This window comes from Tachyglossus aculeatus, chromosome 16 (assembly GCF_015852505.1).
Source record: "Tachyglossus aculeatus isolate mTacAcu1 chromosome 16, mTacAcu1.pri, whole genome shotgun sequence".
Classification (NCBI taxonomy): domain Eukaryota; kingdom Metazoa; phylum Chordata; class Mammalia; order Monotremata; family Tachyglossidae; genus Tachyglossus; species Tachyglossus aculeatus.
Genome location: NC_052081.1, coordinates 44,323,887 through 44,329,886, shown reverse-complemented (window position 1 = coordinate 44,329,886; position 6,000 = coordinate 44,323,887).

The following is a 6,000-nucleotide window of genomic DNA, read 5'->3' as shown; positions in this document are numbered from 1 at the left end:
CCTTCTGGAAAGTGGGAGCAGGGCATCAATCAATCAATCATATTTATTGAATGCTTACTCTGCGCCTAGCGCTGTATTAAGCGCTTGGGAGAGTACAATGCGATGGAATTAACAGACACGTTCCCTATCCATAATGACCTTATAGTCTAGGGGGCATCAAGGCGGTCTGAAAAGCATTAGACTGTGAGCCCGTTGTTGGGTAGGGACTGTCTTTATATGTTGCCAACTTGTAATAATAATAATAACGAAGGCATTTATTAAGCGCTTACTAGGTGCAAAGCACTGTTCTAAGCACTGGGGAGGTTACAAGGTAGTCAGCTTGTCCCACAGGAGGCTCACAGTCTTACAGATAAGGGAACTGAGGCTCAGAGAAGTGAAGTGACTTGCTCAAAGTCACACAGCTGACAACTGGCGGAGCCGGGATTTGAACCCATGACCTCTGACTCCAAAGCCCGGACTCTTTGCACTGAGCCACGCTGCTTGTATAATAATAAGAATAAGAATATAATAATGGCATTTATTAAGTGCTTACTATGTGCAAAGCACTGTTCTAAGCGCTGGAGAGATTACAAGGTGATCAGGTTGTCCTACGGGGGGCTCACAGTCTTAATCCCCATTTTACAGATGAGGGAACTGAGGCTCAGAGAAGTGAAGTGACTTGCCCAAAGTCGCACAGATGACAGTTGGCCGAGTTGGGATTTGAACCCATGACCTCTGACTCCAAAGCCCGGACTCTTTGCACTGAGCCATGCTGCTTGTACTTCCCAAGCGCTTAGTACAGTGCTCTGCACATAGTAAGCGCTCAATAAATATGATTGAATGAATGAATTGGGCCTGGGAGGGGTCAGTGAATTCTGGGCTCAGGGAAAAGGGGAGCCTGAGAGAGTGGGATTCGGTCTCCCTGGGCCTGTGGGGGGATTCCTGGACCGAACAGACACTCACCTGGGCTGGAGCCCACGGATGGCCCCGGGAGAGGGGCTACCTGGGTCCCTAGGGCTGGAAATTGGAGCCGATTGGCGTGACGCTGAAGAGATGATCTATGATTAGAAACGGGAGTCCAGGAGGCAGGGAGTGGGAGGGCCAGGACACCACAGGGCAGAAGTTGGAGTGCGCCCTGGGCGACAACCGGGCATCCTCAATCTGGGGACCACCGAGTCAGGGCCGTGCCCTCCGGCCCGCGTGTGACTTTGGTGTTCCAGTTGCCTCGGGAGAGAAGGAGGCAGGGCGGGGGCGACGGTCTGGCGCCCGGCCCGGTTGCCTGCCAGGGCTAGGGTGGGCAAGCGGGAATCTCTGGGACCAGGTTCCCCGGGATGCGGGGGTGGTTCCACCCAGACATCCCAGTGAGGACAGCGCCTGCTCCCGCCCCCGCCCCCTCACCTCCCCCTGCCCGAGGCCCAGCAACTGGTAACTTTCTGCTGGTCAGGGTCAGGGAATCGTCCCAGGATGGACTGAGGGAAAGGAGATAAGGGCTGGGGGCTGGGCAGGGATGCTCTAGGCTAGTGGTGTGAGCCCTGGGCAGGAGAAGGAGCTGGCCCGAGAGGCCTAGCCTAGCTGGGGTCTTAGCAAGTCTGCGATAGGGAAGGGAGGGAGAGAGAGGGAGAGTGTCTAAGGACACAGGACGAAGGAGAGCCATACCAATCTCCCCTGGAACAGAATCTGCTCCAGTGGCTCCTTCATTGACCCCTCACTGAGAAAAGAGAGGTACTTCCTCCCTGGATGGTGGGTGGACTGATCTCAGACTCCTTAATCGATGCGTACACACACTCCCAGACTCCTCCCCTCCATCAGTGTAGCCTTCTTCCTGGCATCTCCTGCCTTGCCCAGGAGACCTGCTTCCTTGGCATCTTTAAGTCGGTGTTGGGGCAAGGTGGGTACCTGGTTGAAAAAAGGAGATAGGAGTTGAAGACTTCACCCTGGCCCCTGGCAGAGCTGAGACTGTGTGGGGGTGTTCCCACTGCTCCAGGAGGCCTTCCCAGACTGAACCCCTTCCTTCCTCTCCGCCTCGTCCCCCTCTCCAACCCCCCATCTTACCTCCTTCCCTTCCCCACAGCACCTGTATATATGTTTGTACATATTTATTACTCTATTTATTTTATCTGTACATATCTATTCTATTTATTTTATTTTGTTAGTATGTTTGGTTTTGTTCTCTGTCTCCCCGTTCTAGACTGTGAGCCCACTGTTGGGTAGGGACTGTCTCTATATGTTGCCAACTTGGACTTCCCAAGCGCTTAGTACAGTGCTCTGCACACAGTAAGCACTCAATAAATACGATTGATTGATTGATTGATTGCTTCCCTGGCCCACCCCCACCCCCCCAGCCTTCAGAACCTCTCCGGGTTCTGCCCTCCCAGCCGTCCATGGTGTCCACCGCCCCCCAACCCCCAGGACCCTTACTTTGCACCTTCCCGGAAGAGATGGCGGCTACTGCCGTTACTGAGAGTGAGAAGCAGCGTGATTCAGTGGAAAGAGCCTGGACTTTGGAGTCAGAGTTCATGGGTTCAAATCCCGGCTCCACCGCTTGTCAGCTGTGTGACTTTGGGCAAGTCACTTCACTTCTCTGGGCCTCAGCTACCTCATCTGTAAAATGGGAATGAAGACTGTGAGCCCCCAGTGGGGCAACCTGATCACCTTGTAACCTCCCCAGCACTTAGAACAGTGCTTTGCACATAGTAAGCGCTTAAAAAATACCATCATTATTATTATTATTATTACTGCTGCTGCCCTCTAGGCTGAGCTCATTATGGGAAGGGAAAGTATACCTGCTAATTCTGTTGTATTGGACTTTCCCAAGCTCAGAGCATAGTGCTCTGCACATAGTAAGCGCTCATAAATGCCATTGATTGATGGATTGCTCAGCTCCAGCCCAAGTCAGAGAAGCAGCCCCCTGGGCTCACCCCAGTCCAGCTTCAGAGACCAAGTCACACCCAAATTTCTGTGGTCCAGCTCATCATTACCAGCAAGGGTCCTCCCGGAGTTCTTCCTCCCTGAATGGACAGCCCCCCTACTCTGGGCCCTGCCTTTCATTCATTCGTTCATTCAATTATATTTAATAATGATAATGGCATTTATTAAGCGCTTACTATGTGCAAAGCACTGTTCTAAGCGCTGGGGAGGTTACAAGGTGATCAGGTTGTCCCATGGCGGGGGCTCACAGTCTTAATCCCCATTTTACAGATGAGGTATCTGAGGCACAGAGAAGTAAAGTGACTTGCCCAAAGTCACACAGCTGACAATTGGCGGAGCTGGGATTTGAACCCATGACCTCTGACTCCAAAGCCCGGGCTCTTTCCACTGAACCACGCGCTTACCATGTGCAGAGCACTGGCTGGACTTGGGAGGGTCGCAGCACCTAGGTACACGGAGCTCTTATGTACATAGCTGTAATTATTTATATTAATGGCTGTATCCCCCTCTAGACTGAAAGGTCATTGTGGGCAGGGAACGTATCTTCCAGCCCTCTTATAATTCATTCAACTGTGTTTATTGAGGGCTTACTGTGTGCGGAGCACTGTACTAAGTGCTTAGGAGAGTACAATACAAGAATAAACCGACACATTCCCTGTCCACAGTAACAGTCTTGGTGCGGGGAATGTACTCTCTCAAGAGTTTAGTATAGTGCTCTGCACACAGTCAGTGCTCAATAAATGCGATTGATTAATTACTGAGGTTCCTCTGACCCCCTTATGTCTGGTCAGGTGGAGTCAGAGGGAAGGTGGGGGCCTGTTAGAGCTGGGGTAGGACTCTTTAAGAAGAGGCAGGGATGGGGGCTCAGGGTCTGAGATTCCCTATTCCTCTATCCCAGCCCTTCTCCTGTCTCCCCTCTCCCCATCTAGCAACAAGAAACCAGCAGACCGTTCCCCCACCGCCCAGCGCAGCCCACTCCCTTCTGCTTTACCCTGATTTGCTCCCTTTATCCAACCCTTCTCCCAGCCCCGCGGCACCTACTTCCATATCCGTCATGTATTTATTTCTATAAATGTCCGGCTCCCCCTCTAGACTGCAAACTCGTTGTGGACCGGGAATGGGTCTGTCGGAGTGATGTGATGTACTCTCCCAAGCACTTGGTACAGTGCTAAGCACACAGTAACCGTTCAATAAATATGACCAACTGGCTGATTGAAAGAGAAGCGGTTGGAGGGTTGAGGAGCCAAGATGCCTCCCTGCGGGCTCCGGACTTCTACCCTGCGGTCAGGCCACGCGAGTTTTTTTCCGTCGAGGGTCGGAGGTCGGCTTGGAGGGGAGAGCAGCCGTGTGGATGCTTGCAGCAGGGGATGGGAACAGCTGTCTGGCCGGCTCTGATGCCCTTTTGTTCTCTTTTTCTGCTCTCGCCCTCCGGGAGTGGCGAGTTTGAAGGGGCAACGTCTCGAGGGGGGCCTGGGAGGGGTCGCCCGAGCCTCCTGGGGAGACCCCCAAGGAGGTAGAAGCCTCCCTTTCTGGGCCATCACCCTCTGTCCTTTGCGAAATGAGTCCCTGAGGTTGGAGAGAAGGCCTTGGGAGAGGCAAGGGATGAGATAATAATAATAATAATAGCATTTATTAAGCGCTTACTATGTGCAAAGCACTGTTCTAAGCGCTGGGGAGGTCACAACGTGATCAGGTTGTCCCACGGGGGGCTCACAGTCTTCATCCCCATTAAACAGATGAGGGAACTGAGGCACGGAGAAGTGAAGTGACTAGCCCAAAGTCACACAGCTGACTAGTGGAGGAGCCGGAATTTGAACCCATGACCTCTGACTCCAAAGCCCGGGCTCTTTCCACTTAGCCACGCTGCTTCTCTGGATGAGATGGGGACGGGACCCCAGGGAGGGCCTCAGGACAGCTTGGGGGGCCGGGGGGCACGGGGTAGTACATCCCCCTCCCCAAGTGACTCTCCAATCTCAACTCCAACCCGAGCCTAAACTTTAATCCATCCCCTTCCCACCACGGGGGCTGCTTTGCGGATGAGGAAGGGAGAAGGGGATGAGGAAGGGTAGAGGAGGGGGCCCTGCGGGCTCTTTCCACTGAGCCACGCTGCTTCCCTCTTCGCTGCTGCTGCTTCTCTCGGGTAGAGAAGCAGCGTGGCTCAGTGGAAAGGGCACGGGCTTTGGAGTCAGAGGTCATGGGTTCAAATCCCGGCTCCACCGACTGTCAGCTGTGTGACTTGGGCAAGTCACTTCTCTGGGCCTCAGTGACCTCATCTGGAAAATGGGGATTGACCGTGAGCCCCCCGTGGGACAACCTGATCACTTTGTAACCTCCCCAGTGCTTAGAACAGTGCTTTGCACATAGTAAGCGCTTAATAAATGCCATTATTATCATTATTATTATTAGAGGCCTGGCAGGAGCGCGGGTCTGGGTTAGTAGGCGGCTCGGGGCTCATCATCATCAATCGTATTTATTGAGCGCTTACGATGTGCAGAGCACTGTACTAAGCGCTTGGGAAGTACAAATTGGCAATGTATAGAGACAGTCCCTACCCAACAGTGGGCTCACAGTCTAAGAGGGGAGACAGAGAACAAAACCAAACATACTAACAAAATAAAATAAATAGAATAGATATGTACAAGTAAAATAAATAAATAAATATAGATAAATAAATAAATAATGAATGCTCATCCCGGGAGGGGGTGCAGTCGTCGGTTATATTAGAAGGTGGGCGGCTCGCGGTCCCCAGCAGACCTGGAGGTGACCCAAGTTGGGCCCACGATCCCGGCACGTAGGAGTAGCCCATTCTGACTCCATCAATCAGTGGTATTGACTGAGCATTTAGCAGGCAGAGAGCACTGTACTAAGCAGTCAGGACAGTATAATGTGGCAGAGTTTGAGGACACATTTTCTGCCCGCAAGGAGCTTATAGTCTAGAGGGGGAGACTGACGTTAATAGAAATTATGGATTTGGACATGAATGTGAAGAACAGGACAATAAATACGAGCGAATGAATAATATGTCCCCTTCTAGACTGTTGGGTAAAGACCGTCTCTATATGTTGCCATCTTGTACTTCCCAAGCGCTTAGTA